Source organism: Bombina bombina, chromosome 5, assembly GCF_027579735.1.
Source record: "Bombina bombina isolate aBomBom1 chromosome 5, aBomBom1.pri, whole genome shotgun sequence".
Lineage (NCBI taxonomy): Eukaryota > Metazoa > Chordata > Amphibia > Anura > Bombinatoridae > Bombina > Bombina bombina.
In genome coordinates, this window is record NC_069503.1 from 832,905,215 (window position 1) to 832,926,290 (window position 21,076).

Here is a 21,076-nt window from a genome sequence, read left to right on the forward strand (position 1 = left end):
CTCATATCTGGTGTAACAGTAGTGTACATTTAAAAAAAACAACTCTTTTTTGACTGTGAAATAATAGCAGACAGCTGCCAGTACCCAAGATGGCCGCCAATAAGGCAGATGGGGAGGGTTAGAGAGCTGTTTTGGGGGGGATCAGGGAGGTTGGGGGCTAAGGGGGGATGCTACACCACAGCATATGTAAATATGCTATAAAAAATAAAGAAAATTTAAAAACCTTTTATTTTAGTACTGGCAGACTTTCTGCCAGTACTTAAGATGGCGGGGACAATTGTGGGGTGGGGGAGGGAAGGGAGCTGTTTGGGAGGGATCAGGGGGTCTGTTGTGTCAGGTGGGAGGCTGATCTCTATACTAAAGCTAAAATTAACCCTGCAAGCTCCCTACAAACTACCTAATTAACCCCTTCACTGCTAGCCATAATACACGTGTGATGCGCAGCAGCATTTAGCGGCCTTCTAATTACCAGAAAGCAACGCCAAAGTCATATATGTCTGCTATTTCTGAACAAAGGGGATCCCAGAGAAGCATTTACAACCATTTATGCCATAATTGCATAAGTTGTTTGTAAATAATTTCTGTGAGAAACCTAAAATTTGTGAAAAAGTGAAAAATAATTTATTTGATCGCATTTGGCAGTGAAATGGTGGCATGAAATATACCAAAATGGGCCTAGATCAATACTTTGGGATGTCTTCTAAAAGAAATATATATACATGTCAAGGGATATTCAGGTATTTCTGACAGATATCAGGGTTCCAATGTAACTAGCGCTCATTTTGAAAAAAAAGTGGTTTTGAAATAGCAAAGTGCTTCTTGTATTTATTTCCCTATAACTTGCAAAAAAAGAACATGTTAACATTGGGTATTTCTAAACTCAGGACAAAATTTAGAAACTATTTAGCATGGTTGTTTTTTGGTGGTTGTAGATGTGTAACAGAATTTTCAGGGCCTGCCAGGGCACAGTGTCACACCAGTGCAACTCATATCTGGTGTAACAGTAGTGTACATTAAAAAAAAAAAATACAATTTTGACTGTAATAGATTGAATAGCAGTTAGTTGTCTGCAAGCGTGTGTGTCAGGCCTACAACGTCTACTCTGCGAACTTCTGCCAGTGCACAGTGCCACTCATATCTGTTGTCACAGTAGCTTGCACACATAGTACCACTAATGGAAAAAAAATGACAGGCAGAGGCAGGCCACCCCACAGGGGCCGTCGTGGTCGTGGTGCTGTGATTCCCTTTGGCCCTAGAATAATGCCCAGTGTTCAGAGGCCACGTACCCTGAACTCGAAAAGTTCTGAAGACATAGTTGACTGGCTAACACAGGGCACCCAATCTTCTACAGCTTCCGCTCGGAACCTTGACGCACCATCCTCCTCCAGCTTAGCTTCGGGCACCTCTCAAGTTACCACTCGCTCGCCTGCCACCACCACCAACACTAGCACCACAGCCGCTTCACTTGATCTGTCAGAGGAGTTATTTAAACATCAGTTGGAAGAAATGAGTGATGCGCAACCATTATTGCCAGAGGATGTAGATAACAGGGATATATCTCAGTCAGGCAGCATTACACACATCGACGTACGGTGTGATGATGATGATGTTGTACCCGCTGCGGGAGTTTGGTCTGTCACTGTGAAGCGGGCATAACCCTTACACTACCTGATCGATACAACATTATACCAGATGTTTTAAAGCACGTTATTCCAAACAATTTAGGAATGTTAGGTGATTTATGCCCTTTATGGATTAAAACCAGACTCTGCATCAACTATGTAATTTTCCATGGAAGTTTTGCCATGGATCCCCCTCCGGCACGCCACAGTCCAGGTGTTAGTCCCCTTGAAACAACTTTCCCATCACTATTGTAGCCAGAAAGAGTCCCTGTGGGTTTTAAAATTTGCCTGCCCATTGAAGTCTATGGCGGTTCGCCGGGTTCGCCGGTTTGCAAACTTTTGCGGAAATTTGCATTCGCCGTTCGCGAACCCAAATTTTTAGGTTCGCTACATCACTATCCTTAAGTCTCAAGAGTCTCAGAGAATCTTTGTAAATCTACATAGAGGTCAAAATTGTCAGGTTGGGAAATAGGAACAAACGAGAGGTCCTTATTAAGGACACTATTTTCTTCATCATTGAGTATGTGACTGCTTAAATTGATGATCAATTCCTCCTGGATCTGCCCCTCCTGGGTGGTCTTGGTGGGCTTCCTGTGCCCCCCCCCCCCCTTAGGTTATGCGTCCTTGGCCTCCTTCATTTTTTGAACGTGTCAGCATGCCCGGTTGATTGTCTATCTCCATGGGCAACTGTCTGGCGGTATTATCAGAATCTGAACTATTACCAGAACTGTCCATTGTCCCAAGTGGTCTGGTGCGACTGTATCTTTGTCTCCAAGGTCTGTTTATGTGGTATTGCGTTCTCTCCTCTGGGCTTAGTTGCCAACGGTTAACACTTTTATTTTTATAGTCCTGTGTTACATCTTCCATCTTGCGATTTTTGAACATGATTAATTCATTTTCATACTTGTCCACTTCTTCATTTTGTTCAGCCAGGTTTGATCTTTATCTACCTCCAGCCTGTGTAAATATTGATCCTCATAGATTTTGGTCTCTTTTCTGTTGACCTCAAGCAGTCTGGTAACCTCTTCAATGACCAATAGAATTTGGTCCAAAGAACATTTATTCATAATGTTGCCCCATTTCAGGCAAAACGCTGGATTGTTGAGGCCTATGGTAGGAGTGTTTCTGATCCTAAAACCCTGTGGGATACATTTTTTTCTGTGATATTCAGACAGATATGTTGCATGCAGTATAAGATCCTTTTCTTTTTTCTTTATTTTGGCTAGTTTGGCATAAATCTGTGAGTCCTGTTCAATTGTCGCTCTTAATGGCAGGGAGGTGTACCTTATTATTGAGGCATCTTCCTTGGTGAAGAAAAAAATCTTCTGCTCCTTTAGTTTCATCTGTAAACTCCTCTCCAAGCTCAATTTGTTGCTCCATGTCACAAGTAACATACAATGTATGTTAAAAGATATCACTAGCTACCATTGTAATTAGCAGAGGTATGCTGGGTTGCAAATGCAGGTGCTTAAAATTAGGCATAGAGTAACGTGTACCACAAAATACATTGTTTACCTGTTACACTGTGTGTGTGTAATGTTTTATGTAGGGAAAATGGTGGATGACCTGAGGACCAGAATGGCCAATCACCGGTCAGCCATACGTGCAGCATTGGATAAAGGTACGTCGGAACAGCCGGTGGCTAGACACTTCACTGAGGCTGGGCACAGAGTGACTGATCTTAAATACATCATTATTGATCACATCCCCCCATTAGCTATGGGGGGTTATAAGGCCAAATTTCTCTTGCAAAGAGAATCAAGATGGATTTTCAACTTAAGGACTATGACCCCTCGGGGTCTGAATGTCCATCTGGACTGGCAATGTTGCCTGTAAATTAATATATTTATCTGATGGCCCTATGCAACATGTTTTTGCCCTGTGTGACACTATCCTATTACTATGCATTATGGATTCCTGTAGTTCCCACTGTATGCCTCCAGACATTGCACCTCTGACAAATCGTGGAATACATTGCTCCTGTCACTATATTTATGCATGTTTTTAACATTAACACCTGACACTCACTGCTGAGCGTCCGGTTGCTATGCCGATGTGCGTGACGTTACGTCTGTATATATATATATATATATATATATATACAATTATATATAGGTATCTATATATATATATATATATATATATATATATATATTGTATATATATATATCGGTAAAAAAGAGAGAATGGAGTATTTAGGGCGCACCATATGAGCAGCTTCTATGAACTATCCTCTGAAGAAGAAGGTCGTATATGCCCAAGATCTTTGAAACGCGTTAGGACTAATATATATTTGATGTACTCTGTGTACTTGTATTCTATGGACTCTCTGCATTAATCCTGTGTGCCAAACTTGCATTTTTATGTATTACGCTGATTCTTAATTTTAATATTAAAGGCTAAAATTTGCCTCATAATCTATTGAGGGTGTTTAATGTGAGTAAGACTGCTTGATATATTTTAAGCTAAGTGTGAACCATTCAACAGGGTTGCACTATTATGTTTTATTCTTTCTTTCACATATATATGGCCACTTGAGTCAACGTTGTGGAGAGGACATAATAACTGAGATCGTTTCACCAGAAAGCCAGGGAAAGTTTTCTACTTGCACTGTGCGACCCTTACCTCATACGGATTGAGGTTAAGGAGAGTAAGTAGAACCCCCGGAGGGGAGCTTTATACTCCAGGCACTGGGATTTCACTTTCTCTGGATACCAATTAGGATCACTATAGACACTGTTATTTAAGCACTTTTGTTTTTTCTATAAATCTGGAGAATCACTTTGGGGTTCCAATACATAGTGTAATTATTGTTATTTATTTCACCACATTTTTTTATTGCACTGTAATATTGCTCATTGTCTGTAATACTGTATGAAATCTTTTCTAGATATTGACTTCATCCTGTATCATATGTTTAATTAATTTTATATTGTTTTAACTATTTTCTAAATAGGTGCTAATTATATTTTTGCATTGCATTTGCATTGCAAAAAAAATATATACTGATATACTGTAGGTGCTCCAATTTATTTATTTATTACATCATAAGTATTTCTAACAAGGTTATAATATACAATTACTAAGATGTATCAAATAATCTAATTTTTAAAGTGACTGATTAACTGAATCTTGTTATATTAACAGGATATACTGTATCTATATATTTTGCTTTGGGTTCTTATTTGAAGTTCATTTTTAATTACTCAATCTCTATAATAGGGTTTTTAATACATTACATAGAAGCTGCTCATACGGTGTGCCCTAAATACTCCATTCTCTCTTTTTTACCGATACTACTTTGTTTTTATTGAAGCTGAAGGTCTTGGGGGTCTCACAGCTTTAATAGGTAGTTTGTGGCAGCACTGGTATTATTTTCATAATAATATATATTTTTTTGCACTATCCAACTGATTACCACTTTGCGCCTTAATCACAACCCTGTTCCTTTTCACACACACATATATATATATATATATATATATATATATATATATATATATATATATATATATATATATATATATATATATATGAATATCTGCACATTATTAAATAGGAATATTGCATAAATATGATCTTTCATGTTTTCATCTACTTTACTACAAAGGGCACCATCGCACTTACAGTATATTTATGCCTATATATGTGTACATATGTATTTATGTGTTTATATGTATGTAAATATATATACATATAAATACATCTGTGCACACATACATCTGTGCACACATATAAGCATATATATATATATATATATATAAACAGCAGGCACACCAGCACTCACGGTTAACATTTCATCAACCCAGGGTGCTTCCAAAGTATTGATAGTAGTGAAGAAAAGTTTTCAAAGTTACCAATTAATGTAAAGTTTTGGGGTGTTAGCCCCTTCACCAGACAATACAAAATAACAATTGTTATTTTGTATTGTCTGACGAAGAGGGTAACACCCCGAAACATTACATTAAATGGTCACTTTGAAAATCCTGGCGAGTGCATAAGTTTTCTTCACTAATATATATATATATATATATATATATATAAAAACACAGAGGGTTAACAGCGCTCTCAAATCCCAATAAGAACAGAATAGTATGCGGTTGTCAGTAAAAGTCCATATGATGTTTTAAAAATAGTGAATACCCTTACCAGAATTTACCTCAATCATATGAGGTAAGTTGCCGCACTGGAGGGTATACTTGGTGGTAGATTAAATCTGGATACCGGTGTATGCTTCTTATGGTTTCATTCACCTCTCGGAGTATATGGGGATTTGGTTCCTCCAATGGTAGTCTCCCAAACTTCGTGTATAGGGGTGCTTGTTGCCTCTTGGAGTGTGCAGTCTTGGTATATACTTCCTCATCCACAGGTGTACCCAAGAAGACAGGGCAGAATCCTGATCTTGGTCGGACTTTGTTATGGAAGCCCGGTCACTCTGGCCAACATTTACGCTCCAAATAGACCCAACCCCCACTTTTTTAGATCCGTGACCAACACATTACTAGATATCTCCAAAGGCCCTATTGTTCTAAGTGGGGATCTAAACTTCCCTATGAACCCTATGTTTGACACATCTACTGGGAGATCATATCTCTGTAATAATTTACTGAAAAATAACTGTGGAGCCCTTCAATCTATCAATTTGTTTGACACATGGAGAACAGTCCATACAACTAGGAAGGATTACACCTTTTTTCACATCCACAACATTCATACTCCAGGCTAGACTATATTCTTTGTACCCAGGCACTTCTATCAAACCTCATACACTCAAAAATTTCCCATACATCCTGGTCTGACCATAGTATGGTTTCCACCATATTCCGGAGGACTAGTAAACCTCTAAACACATTTAACTGGAGACTTAATGACTCCATCCTCACAAGCCAAGAAACAGTAGATAAAATAAAAAAAATTTCAGATGAATACTTCTCCATAAATAAACCAGATGACACGTCGCCCGCAAATAACTGGGAGGCATATAAATGCAATATCCAGGGTATACTAATAAAGCATAATGCTAGGCGATCAGCCCAGTTCAACGTACTGACAGATGACCTAACCACCCAAGAAGCCATTCATAAATTAGACCCAACATCCACTTCAAAACTCTCTAAACTAACTGAAGCAAGAGAAAATCTTAACAATTTCCTCACACAAAACGCTCATATGAGAGCCCTGACCACCAAAGCAAAATTTTTCACAGAGAGTAATAAAGCAGGTAATCTGCTAGCCAGATCACTTAAAAAACAAAAATATACTACATTCATTAGGTCTCTTACACATACCTCAGGTGAATCTATTTCCAAGAATGAAGATATTGCAGGCTCTTTTGTTTCCTACTATACTAGTCTATATAATCTACAGAGTGCCACAACCCCTGATAAAATGAATAAAATAGAAGCATACCTAGCAAACGTGAAAACCCCTTCTATTACAGACGAAGACAGGCAATTTTTAGACTCCCCTATAACACTGCGAGACATTAGGTCTACAATAAATGCGCTACCTAATGGCAAGTCCCTTGGACCCGATGGCCTCACAGCAAAATTTTACCAACTCCTACAGGAGCAGATAAGCCCACGTCTATATACACTCTTCACTGCCATCGATCAGGGTAACACCTTTCCTAAATCTCTTCTAGAGGCATTAATTACTGTCATTCCAAAATCAGGCAAAGCAAAAGACCAAGTAGGCAATTATAGACCTATATCGCTTATAAACATAGATATCAAAATCTATGCCAAAATACTCGCAAATCGTATGAATGTAATCCTGCCTAAAATTGTTCACCTAGACCAAGTAGGTTTTATTAGAGGCCGAGAGACGAAAGACAATACTATCAGGTTATTGCATTCCCTACAAAATGCCCACGATAGTCACACTCCATTAACCCTACTTTCCACAGATGCAAAGAAAGCTTTTGACAGGGTGGACTGGCAATTCATGTGGTCCGCCCTGTTGAAATTTGGTTTCTCTGACACATTCATCACTAGAATCCAAGCCCTAGACCACAAACCAAGTGCAAAAGTCAAAATTAACAATAATATTTCACAATCCTTTCCCATTTCTAATGGCACACGCCAAGGATGTCTACTTTCACCCTTACTATTTGCCCTCACCATAGAAATACTTGCAATACAAATCAGAAATAACCCAGACATACAAGGCATAGATTACGATAACATTACTCAGAAATTCCTCCTGTTTGCGGACGACGTGATCCTTACCTTGTCATCCCCGATAACCACATTACCTGTTTTAGTAGAGACACTGGAAAGCTACAAACAAGTCTACTATTTTTCCATAATTATGGAAAAATCTGGATTAATGCCAATCAATTTGTCATCACAGGAAATAGAAACCATCGCGCAGCACACAAAATTTACAATCACAGATAAACTTAAAAATTTAGGACTGATGATTACTTATAAGCGCCCAGAATTTCCCAACACACTTTATACCTCAGCAAAGAGGATGGGGGTCTTAATGTACCTAATATAGCCAATTATTATAGAGCAGCACAATAAACAAGAATAATTGCTTGGAACCATTCTCCCTCCTCTAATTTGTGGGTATAGATTGAGAGCCATCTCTCCCAAATTAAACACATGAGGGATGGGGCTTGGCTTCCAAAAAACTCTAGACCCCATACATTACAACGCAATGGTTATATTAAAACCACTCTTGAGATATGGGATTCTGTTATTACCCATACAAAAGGAGTGTCTACTCCAATATCCCCTTTAATTCCGATATTACGCAATCACTTGTTTTTACAACATAGTGTATTTACTCATACTAATGCGAACAAGCTTCTACAGAATCTTCCAATATATTTAATCACAGACTCAGCCGGTGTCAAAGATGGAATTCAGCTTAGCGATGAACTAGGGTCTCCGTTCCAGAACTGGTACGCATACTTACAAATTAGACATGCCATTAATAACAGTCCATACAAGCAAGAGATACTGAGACCATTAACTTCCTTTGAACAGCTTTCCATCAACCCGAATATTAAAAAAGCACATCTCTCTATGATTTATAAAATTCTTAGAGGTTCCTTTCCAGGAAAACGACCTGCTGTCATGATCCAGTGTACATGCGCTCAGGAAACTGACCCTCTGGGCAGTGGTAGGGATTTGAAGACACCGACCCCTGACCCGGGGAAGAGTATCCTGGACGTGGATAGATGATATTCTGTGATTCATATTTGCTAGAAGTTATTGTAGAATAAATGGAGAGTGCAACATTTGTATACAATATATTCTGACTTCACTGTGACTTATAGTTAGTTAATAAGAGTAGCCACAGGATTCAATGAGAGAAAAATAAAGCAATGTGGAATGTTCAGACTTCAGAGTAAACTGGTAGAAGATTGACACTTAGATGCAAACCAAGGTTTGTTGCAGGTTCACAGTACATAATATTATATAAAGCTGTATGTCAGAGTTAAGCACAGCTGCACAGGTATTTAGACAAGCTGCAAGTTTAGGCATTAATAACTGTTTGTGCATATATATGCAAACTTGGTTTGTTGCAGGTTCACAGTACATAATATTATAAAGAGCTGTATGTCAGTAATTAGCAAAGCAGCACAGGTGAAAGTTAAGTTTAAGGCATCAATTACTGTTTGAACATATATTGGAGAATCACATGAAAGCTTTTAACTGAACATAAAGATGCAGAGTTCTGAATATGTTAACATATTTGCAGCAGGATATTTCAGCAATGACAACTTGTAGCAGAGAAATAGTTATAAAGTTCTGAGTAAGATGCTGTTGTAATTAGAGAGTGATGGTAACCAAAAGTATGCTTGATTTATAATAAAGTTCAGAGTTTGTTAAGAAGCAGTGTCCAGGAAACAGAAATGGAATTATTTGGATACTTGCGATTTGATGATTTTAAGCATTGGTAATAGAAAATGCTGTAGGTTGAAATAGTTGGTAAATTCATGCAGGAAACAGTCACAGACCTCTGTTGTTCAGGATCACAACTTCAAAGTTAATGCAAAAAACATTAGGCCTGAGAAGCTTAAAAAGAGGCTGAGGTAATCAGGTGCATGAATGATTAATCAGGCAGGCAAGCAAACTGAATGTAAATACTGCCCAAAACCAGCAGTCAGGGAAGTAAGTCTTAAAGGGATAGTGACATTAGGCTGAGATATGTTACACCTGCATACCTGGTGAGGTGGAACGAGGAGTTACTGAATGACCTAGATGATGAAGATTGGAAACGTTGTTTTCATCTAACTCACTCCTCCTCCGCCTCTCTAGTTATGTCTTAGCTAAACTACAAAATAATAGCCCGATGGTACCTAACACCTCAACGCCTCCGAGTTATATATCCTGCTGCCTCCTCAAGTTGCTGGAGAAGATGTGGGGAGGTGGGTTCTATGGCCCATATCTGGTGGTCGTGCCCTAATCTAGCTAACTACTGGCCACAAATAGAACAAAATATAAACCATATTCTGGGCACAAAGATTTCCCTTAACCCTTGCATTATTCTCCTCAACCACATTCCGCATCTCTCTTGTGTTTATCATAAGAAACTACTTCTCATAATGCTAACCTGTGCTAAAAGGTTGATTCCCAGATTATGGAAGACACAAGAGACACCCACTTTAACCCAATGGGCTTCAGAGGTAAACCATACTATCACACTCGAGAGAATGCACTACTGTTATCTAGGCAAACAAGACCTCATAACTAATATAGTATTCCTATGGGAACAAAGGCTTTATAATAACGCTTGACAATTTAGTATCTTATTAGAATGAAATGACTAGAATTATGCATATTAGTTATTGAACTGTACTAACTTGCCCTGTTTTGATTATCAAACTCAGATAGAATATCTGACATACTTTGAATATGATAGGATATCCTTACTCTTACCCCACTCCAACCCCTCCTGAACACCCTTCTCATCTCTTTTACTCATCTTGTCCTTTTATATAAATCTATAATTGAAGCTAGAATTTTGTTCCTACCTTTTCATTGTCCAATCCTGATAACCCCTGGAAAAGATGGGTCATTGCATTAACATTATGTATACTCCTTGAAGAATGTTTATCTGTTGTTTAGAATATTTGTTGCACTGTTGTAAAACCAATGTACCCAATAAAAAATATTTAAACACAAAATTGAAAAACAGATTGAGGTGGCATGGATAGGATGTAAAGTTTAACCGTTACATTATTATAGCTTTACCATAGCATAACTATACAAAACATAGTACTATGAATCAGATTACTATAAAAACCAGTGATACACACCAATAACTGGACAATTAAACATAACAGTCTTGGGAATGTTATTTAGGATGGAGGTGTAGTTGCAGCAGTAAAGTGCGAGTGATTTGTTAGCCTCTGGATTGTATCTGCTAATGAGGTCTGACTACGGTGGGTATGTTAGGGACACTTTGTGGTGTTTTAGCTAGTTTGATCTACTGTGATGTTAATCACGGGCTTGTACAGAGAAACAGGTCTTTTGGAAGGTCCAGGAACCGCTCTAAAGCATATTTGCCAATGTTTAGTGAGCAAGCCCGGCTCATCACAAAAGTTATCTAGTATTTTGCTGCCAGGTAAGAATCCCTTAATGTTTTCATTTAACCAGGGGTCCCCCCCAAGCCCCCTCAAAAATGTCATCATCTTTGAGTTCAGTCCCCTGGAAAAAGGCTTAGGGGGGTAGTTATCAAGCCGTCAACCTCAAATACGCTGGAATTCCGCAGCGTATTTGTGGCGAGGCTGATTCGCCTTAGTTATCAAAGGCTCGAGACCGGCAAAAGTAGAATTTTGTGACGTAAGCTTCGATCCGCCGGACTCAGTCCGACACAGATCGATTCTTACGTTACTCCAGATGTTCCGCACACAAGTGCAGCACATTCTCACTACTTTTGCTAGTTATCAAATGACTAGCAGGTACGCTCGGCACTTTTACGGCCCAGCGTACCTGGTTTTCAAATCGCCACCCCTGGAGGCGGCGGATCCCATAGGAATCAATGGGAGTCTGACCATAGCGAAAGTACAAGTTCGCTGCTGACAGACATCCCATTGATTTCTATGGGAGCTGTCTGCACCTAACACCCTAACATGTACCCCGAGTCTAAACACCACTAATCTGTCCCCCCCTACACCACCGCAACTAAATAAAATTATTACCCCCTAAACCGCCGCTCCCGGAGCCCACCGCAAGCTACTCTATACATATTAACCCCTAAACCGCCGCTCTCGGAGCCCACCGCAACTATAATAAATGTATTAACCCCTAAACTGCCGCTCCCTGAACCCGCCGCAACCTATATTAAATGTATTAACCCCTATCCTGCTCCCCCTACACCGTCGCTCCCTATAATAAATTTATTAACCCCTAATCTGCCCCCCTACACCGTCGCCACCTATAATAAATTTATTAACCCCTATCCTGCCCCCCACTACGCCGCCGCCACTGTAATAAAATTATTAACCCCTAAACCTAAGTCTAACCCTAACGCCCCCCTAACTTAAATATTAATTAAATCAATCTAAATAATATTTTTATTATTAACTAAATTAATGCTATTTAAAACTAAATACTTACATTTAAAATAAACCCTAATATAGCTACAATATAAATAATAATTATATTCTAGCTATCTTAGGATTTATTTTTATTTTACAGGTACCATTCAACTTATTTTAACTAGGTACAATAGCTATTAAATAGTTATTAACTATTTAATAACTTACCTAGCTAAAATAAACTGAAATTTACCTGTAAAATAAATCCTAACCTAAGTTATAATTACACCTAACACTACACTATACTTTAATAAATTATTCCTATTTAAAACTAAATACTTACCTGTAAAATAAACCCTAAGATAGCTACAATATAAATAATAATTATATTCTAGCTATTTTAGGATTTATATTTATTTTACAGGTAACTTTGTATCTATTTTAGCTAGTTAGAATAGTTATTAAATAGTTATTAACTATTTAATAACTACCTAGCTAAAAGAAATACAAAATTACCTGTAAAATAAATCCTAACCTAAGTTACAATTAAACCTAATACTACACTATCATTAAATTAATTAAATAAACTACCTACAAATAACTACAATTAAATACAATTACATAAACTAACTAAAGTACAAAAAATAAAAAAAAGCTAAGTTACAAAAAATAAAAAAATAAGTTACAAACATTTTAAAAATATTACAACAATTTTAAGCTACTTACACCTAATCTAAGCCCCCTAATAAAATAACAAACCCCCAAAATAAAAAAATGCCCTACCCTATTCTAAATTAAATAAAGTTCAAAGCTCTTTTACCTTACCAGCCCTTAAAAGGGCCATTTGTGGGGGCATGCCCCCAAAAGTTCAGCTCTTTTGCCTGTAAAAGAAAAATACAACCCCCCCCAACATTAAAACCCACCACCCACATACCCCTAATCTAACCCAAACCCCCCTTACAAAAACCTAACACTAATCCCCTGAAGATCATCCTACCTTGTCTTCACTCAGCCGAGCAGCGATGGAACCGAAGTGGACATCCGGAGCGGAAGAAGTTAATCCTCCAAGCGGCGCTGAAGAAATCTTCCATCCGATGAAGTCATCATCCAGGCGGCGCTGAAGAAGTCTTTGATCCGGCCGATGTCATCTTCCAAGAGGCGCTGAAGAGGTCTTCTATCCGGGCGATGTCATCTTCCAATCCGGGTCTTGAATCTTCCTCCCGCTGACGCGGAACCTCCTTCTTCACCGACGGACTACGACGAATGAAGGCTCCTTTAAGGGACGTCATCCAAGATGGCGTCCCCTCAATTCCGATTGGCTGATAGGATTCTATCAGCCAATCGGAATTAAGGTAGGAAAAATCTGATTAGCTAATGGAATCAGCCAATCAGATTGAGCTCGCATTCTATTGGCTGATCGGAACAGCCAATAGAATGCAAGCTCAATCTGATTGGCTGATAGAAAGCCAATCAGATTTTTCCTATCTTAATTCCGATTGGCTGATAGAATCCTATCCGCCAATCGGAATTGAGGGGACGCCATCTTGGATGACGTCCCTTAAAGGAGCCTTCATTCGTCGTAGTCCGTCGGTGAAGAAGGAGGTTCCGCGTCGGCGGGAGGAAGATTCAAGACCCGGCTTGGAAGATGACATCGCCCGGATAGAAGACCTCTTCAGCGCCTCTTGGAAGATGACATCGGCCGGATCAAAGACATCTTCAGCGCCGCCTGGATGATGACTTCATCGGATGGAAGATTTCTTCAGCGCCGCTTGGAGGATTAACTTCTTCCGCTCCGGATGTCCACTTCGGTTCCATCGCTGCTCGGCTGAGTGAAGACAAGGTAGGATGATCTTCAGGGGATTAGTGTTAGGTTTTTGTAAGGGGGGTTTGGGTTAGATTAGGGGTATGTGGGTGGTGGGTTTTAATGTTGGGGGGGTTGTATTTTTCTTTTACAGGCAAAAGAGCTGAACTTTTGGGGGCATGCCCCCACAAATGGCCCTTTTAAGGGCTGGTAAGGTAAAAGAGCTTTGAACTTTATTTAATTTAGAATAGGGTAGGGCATTTTTTTATTTTGGGGGGTTTGTTATTTTATTTGGGGGCTTAGATTAGGTGTAAGTAGCTTAAAATTGTTGTAATATTTTTAAAATGTTTGTAACTTATTTTTTATTTTTTGTAACTTAGCTTTTTTTATTTTTTTGTACTTTAGTTAGTTTATGTAATTGTATTTAATTGTAGTTATTTGTAGGTAATTTATTTAATTAATTTAATGATAGTGTAGTATTAGGTTTAATTGTAACTTAGGTTAGGATTTATTTTACAGGTAATTTTGTATTTCTTTTAGCTAGGTAGTTATTAAATAGTTAATAACTATTTAATAACTATTCAAACTAGCTAAAATAAATACAAAGTTACCTGTAAAATAAATATAAATACTAAGATAGCTACAATATAAGTATTATTTATATTTTAGCTATATTAGGGTTTATTTTACAGGTAAGTATTTAGTTTTAAATAGGAATAATTTATTAAAGTATAGTGTAGTGTTAGGTGTAATTGTAACTTAGGTTAGGATTTATTTTACAGGTAAATTTCAGTTTATTTTGGCTAGGTAAGCTATTAAATAGTTAATAACTATTTAATAGCTATTGTACCTAGTTAAAATAAATTGAAAGGTACCTGTAAAATAAAAATAAATCCTAAGGCCTAGATTTGGAGTTCGGCGTTAGCCGTGAAAACCAGCGTTAGAGGCTCCTAACGCTGGTTTCTTACGCACTCCGGTATTTAGAGTTTATTTACCGCGACTCAAAATACACCTAACGCTCACCTTTCTACCGCCACCTCAGACCCAGTAGTAAACATATACCGACAAAAACAACATCCACGAATCACAAAAAAAATATTACACAAAGTACACTTACACTCATACAAACACTACACTATCTTTATTTTTCATATTTATTTTGTTTTCGGTAAAATACAAAGGATTAAAGTTGCGAGATCTCGGGTGTTTGAAATAAATCCACAAAAATCCATTTTCCCATTGACTTACATGGACATACGGGAAAAGACCCTCATATACCTACATCTAACTAATAACATTATCACAAACATACACTCATCGATGCATACAAACAATATACACCACATGACATACACAAAATATTTATTTATTACAAAAAGAACACGATTTAGTGACTTTTTCACACAAGCTCATGACGTCACTCACTTTACGAGGAAAACCAGTCTTAGAAAAAAAAATTAGAAATCTTTAGAGCCTCCATTGACTTCTATTGGGAAGACGTGCTCGTGCACGCGAAACCCTCATTTCCCTAACGCACGCAAATAGCGTAGACTGAAAAACTCCAAATACCAGCGCTAGAAAATACATGATTTCATGCGTTAGACACAGCTATGATAAATAGATCAAGAAATGACTATTTCCCTATGGTGGACTTATGGTTTTTAATTATTAAATATTCACAACACCATAAATTTGTTTCACACTTTTAGATTACATCAACTACAAATCAACATCACTAGTAACACATTATTATTTAAATAAAATTAAATTTAAAATTAAAATAAAATTCAATACACATTTATGGATTCACAAACACTACACAATGGGAAACACCTCTCATTTACCTTTATTATTGCATTTCAGTTATTCAACTCATATGCTTGCAGCAACAGCATATCTACATAGGCTTAACACATGATCAGTCATGGATGCACATATATTACTTTTAACATTCACTCATACATGTGCATTCAAATGATGGGGGAAAAACACATTACATTCTCTACAGGAATCACAAAACACAACATATGGATTTTACTGTACTTTTAACATCATGATTCCATCACAATAAACCATTAGGAATTACCTACAAAAAATACATCATTACACCAGATTACAGATGTCACTTTATGGGAAGGAACAACAATGCCAGACCGCTATATAGAAGTCAGCATATGTGGGACACAATCACAATATATACGTACATGTACATAACACGTATCACCCATCACGCAACCACAAAGCACACATTTAGATTTTATTCAGCACACAATAACAATGTAGCACAATACAACAACACAATGAGGATTTCACAACTACATAGGCAGGTTAATAATATCATGACGTCATTACAAGATTCAACCATACACATCACAGATTCACCACTGTACCGCCCCTTTAGGAACTTTAACACTCAATACTACAATACAACATATACGTAAACCACACTTTTGAACAGCATTATTATGGAGATTTCAATGGGACAATTAAGAAATATTGTCAGATCGCAAATCACTTATATATACAATACTACAGATGGCAGACGGAAGTTATTCAGTATTAGTGCGATTTTTATGGCACGCATACAATATTGTCAGATCTAAAATCACTTATATATACAATACTACAGATGGCAGATGGGACGTTCGGAATTATTATTGCGATTTGAATGGGACGCATACAATATTGACAGCTCGGCAATCACTTATATATACAATACTACAGATGACAGCCGGAAGTTCTTCAGTATTAGTGCCATTTGAATGGGACGCATACAATATTGACAGCTCGGCAATCACTTATATATACAATACTACAGATGACAGCCGGAAGTTATTCAGTATTAGTGCCATTTTAATGGGACGCATACAATATTGACAGCTCGGCAATCACTTATATAAACAATACTACAGATGGCAGACGGGAAGTTCGGAATTATTATTGCGATTTGAATGGGACGCATACAATATTGACAGCTCGGCAATCACTTATATAAACAATACTACAGATGGCAGACGGGAAGTTCGGAATTATTATTGCGATTTTAAAGGGACGCATACAATATTGACAGCTCGGCAATCACTTATATATACAATACTACAGATGACAGACGGGAATTTCGGAATTATTATTGCGATTTTAAAGGGACGCATACAATATTGACAGCTCGGCAATCACTTATATATACAATACTACAGATGGCAGATGTTACTTTATCGTTTACAAACAATATTGCAGCAACATTGATCGATCACATTCGATGCACATTATACACAACTATGCACTTTCATTCATGTTAGCCTGGACGTGTGCTTGTTACTATAAGATCGCGTTTCATAAATATTGATTACGCATATGAACAAACATTACAAACATGCACTGTATGTGTGATATTTGACACTTTCACATTGAGATTTATTTGCGGAAAACAACATTTCAGCCAAAAAAATACAACGCCCACTTTGAAAGCATTCGCGCCGCTCACATACAAACAAGTGAATACAATTAGCAATCATTACAAACTCACTACCATTGGACTAATTGTACTATAAATCCCCCAAACAACATGGCCAAAGCATCACTTGTGATCCACATCAGATCAAGTGCTTACCTTGTTACGCTGTTTTGAAAGATGGATGACGATGACATGGTAGACGCTGCTGGTGCTGGAATTGGCGAACTAGCTGTTGGTCGAATCAGGCAGCCTCGGCGGCTCAGACCGAGACGAAGGGGTCGTCTGGTTCGAGGTCCTCGTGTCTACAGGGTGAGACCCACCTTGGAAAACATGAGCGACTTTGAGGTTTTTGATAAGTATCGGCTCGATCGCGAACAGCTCATTGGCCTTTACGAGCTTCTTAAACCTCATTTGGAGCCACGTATACAAATAAGGACTGCTGTTCGCCCCATGAGTAAGATGCTAAGCTGTCTATACGTCCTGGCCTCCGGGAGTTTTCAATCCGGAGAACTGTACATGCATGGCCTGGCTCAAGGTACATTCTCTGTGGTGTTTGATAACTTTCTGGACGCCATGGTACGTATCAGTAAGCAATACATAGGATTCCCACAGAATGATGGTGATTGGAGGCGCCTGAAGCGGGAATTCTTTGATATTGCTCAATTGCCCAATGTCTTGGGAGCCATAGATTGTACCCACATTGCGCTGCGTGCTCCAATTGATGACTTGCCCTTCAGAAATCGCAAACATTTTCATAGCCTCAACGTGCAGTATGTTTGTGATGCACGGATGAGGATTATGCATGTGTATGCGAATTTTGGAGGGGCTTGTCATGATGCCCGCATCCTCTCTCTGTCGTCCCTGTGGAGCCAGTTTGAGGAAAGACAAATGCCCCCTGGTTATCTCGTTGGTGAGTATTTGTGCTCAACATGGTTAATAATGTTGACAATTGGCCCTGTATTTTTTAACTGTTAGCGTCATGTTCAGCTATAGGATTAAATTTAACCATTTGTTATTTAACGACGCTAATGTCTATTTTTATTTAAATGCAGATATGTAGCATGTCTTACCTTAAGTGTTCAGATAGAGAATGCAATGTAACCATGTAGTTAGCATTTTACACAAGGTTTGTTTTCAGAACAATACGCATATGTAGCATGTCTTAGCTGAAATGGGAAGCTATTATCTCATGCAATTTAACCCTGTCATTGTCTCTTTCTGCTAATGTCTATTTTTATTTAAATGCAGATATGTAGCATGTCTTACCTTAAGTGTTCAGATAGAGAATGCAATGTAACCATGTAGTTAGCATTTTACACAAGGTTTGTTTTCAGAACAATACGCATATGTAGCATGTCTTAGCTGAAATGGGAAGCTATTATCTCATGCAATTTAACCCTGTCATTGTCTCTTTCTGCTAATGTCTATTTTTATTTAAATGCAGATATGTAGCATGTCTTACCTTAAGTGTTCAGATAGAGAATGCAATGTAACCATGTAGTTAGCATTTTACACAAGGTTTGTTTTCAGAACAATACGCATATGTAGCATGTCTTAGCTGAAATGGGAAGCTATTATCTCATGCAATTTAACCCTGTCATTGTCTCTTTCTGCTAATGTCTATTTTTATTTAAATGCAGATATGTAGCATGTCTTACCTTAAGTGTTCAGATAGAGAATGCAATGTAACCATGTAGTTAGCATTTTACACAAGGTTTGTTTTCAGAACAATACGCATATGTAGCATGTCTTATCTGAAATGGGAAGCTATTATCTCATGCAATTTAACCCTGTCATTGTCTCTTTCTGCTAATGTCTAGTTTTATTTAAATGCAGATATGTAGCATGTCTTACCTTAAGTGTTCAGATAGAGAATGCAATGTAACCATGTAGTTAGCATTTTACACAAGGTTTGCTTTCAGAACAATACGCATATGTAGCATGTCTTAGCTGAAATGGGAAGATACAGAATAATATAGAAATTTTATTTTTTGTATGTTTCTGACAAGTTTTAATATGGATTATGGTTTTTAACTAAAAAAAATTTATACAACAATATACTAGTTTAAGTATTCTGTTTGAATTATGTTCTGTTCAAAATTTATAGGTGATTCTGGGTACATGAGCCGGCCTTGGCTCATTACCCCCTTGCGTAGCCCGACTGATGTGTCTGAGGAGCGCTACAATAGGGCTCATAAGAGAACCAGGGCGGTGGTTGAAAGGATGTTCGGGCTCCTGAAGATGAGATTCAGGTGCCTGGACCGTTCTGGAGGAGCACTCCAGTACAACCCAAAGAAGGTGGCGAAGATCGTTGTAGCCTGTAGCGTCCTGCATAATATTGCACAGCGGGCTGGGATGCTGCAGGCCGTCCCGGTGGACAGAGACCTCCTCAGAGATGAGGAGGATGATCCTGTTCTAGAGGGGGAATTCCAGGACGAGGGACTTGATGTCAGAGCAGACGTCATCAACCGCCACTTTAGACGGTAAAGAATATAAGTTAGACTGTAGTATTTTCAATAGATGTGAACTCTAGGGAAATGACAAGTAGAGAATTGTGCAAACATGTTAGTATTGATCAAATGTTAGAATAATTTTTAATTTTCATAATATAGGTGATGCTCTGGGCATTGGGTCCTATAGCGAGTCTTTGCCACCTGGTTTTTAAAGAGGACATCAGATGGTAAGTAGAAATGTATGGACTGTTGCTGGCATGATTTGTACACAAATACATCATATGGCATACATTTTAAAAAATAGATTTTTGTTTACACATTACTTAAAATGTACATAATCAGAAAGGGATACTCTAGAATGACTATGGTTCAATGTCACACAGAGGTTTTTTATGCTCAATATGACTCATCTTCACACTTGATAGAAAATAACACAGGTTCATACACAGGCTTAGTAAGCTAGTGACAGATATTTATTATGAAATGGGGGGTGGGAGAGGGGTACAGAACTGATTCACACAATTGTATGAATTTTTTTTTTAAATTTATTACATTAGGGAGATGACTTAATCTAAAGACTGAAAGGGAACAATTTGAAGCCTGACAGTCAAGATTGCCCAGACTGACAGTGGGGAAAAAGCCAAGATTTAAATTGAAGTATACCAATGGGATCATGTCTGGCATTATCTTTCAATTCTGCTGACCTTGAAAACCATACAAAGACATGTTCACATGGTAAGTGCAAACTATTTGATAGAATAAGGCTGTGGAGACATCCTATTGGAGACACTTAGATGATTTTCTATTTTGTAGATGGTATTTACCAGTCCTCTATTTAATGAACTGATGAATAAGACACCTATTGAAGATCAACTGTTTACCCCTGAATTGACTTTCAAAGACCATGCATTATCCAGGTTGGTGCATGCTAGTTAAGAATCACATGAAGAATGTTGATTATTGTTAGCTTACATACATTAGTCATACTTATTTCATCATTAGATATTTAGGGATCACAATCAGAAAAAGGAATACATATTATAGTTGATATAGAGGTATTTGAATGGACATGAAATATTAGATTTATGTTCAGCATACATATATTGTTGAAATGTGATATACATTATTATGTATAATTTGAATTTTGGATATTTAAATTGAATTTTTAATCAACAATATAATGGTGTATGTATTTCATTAATTTTAAATCAATTTAATGATTATCTTTAAAAAATGTTGATCAAA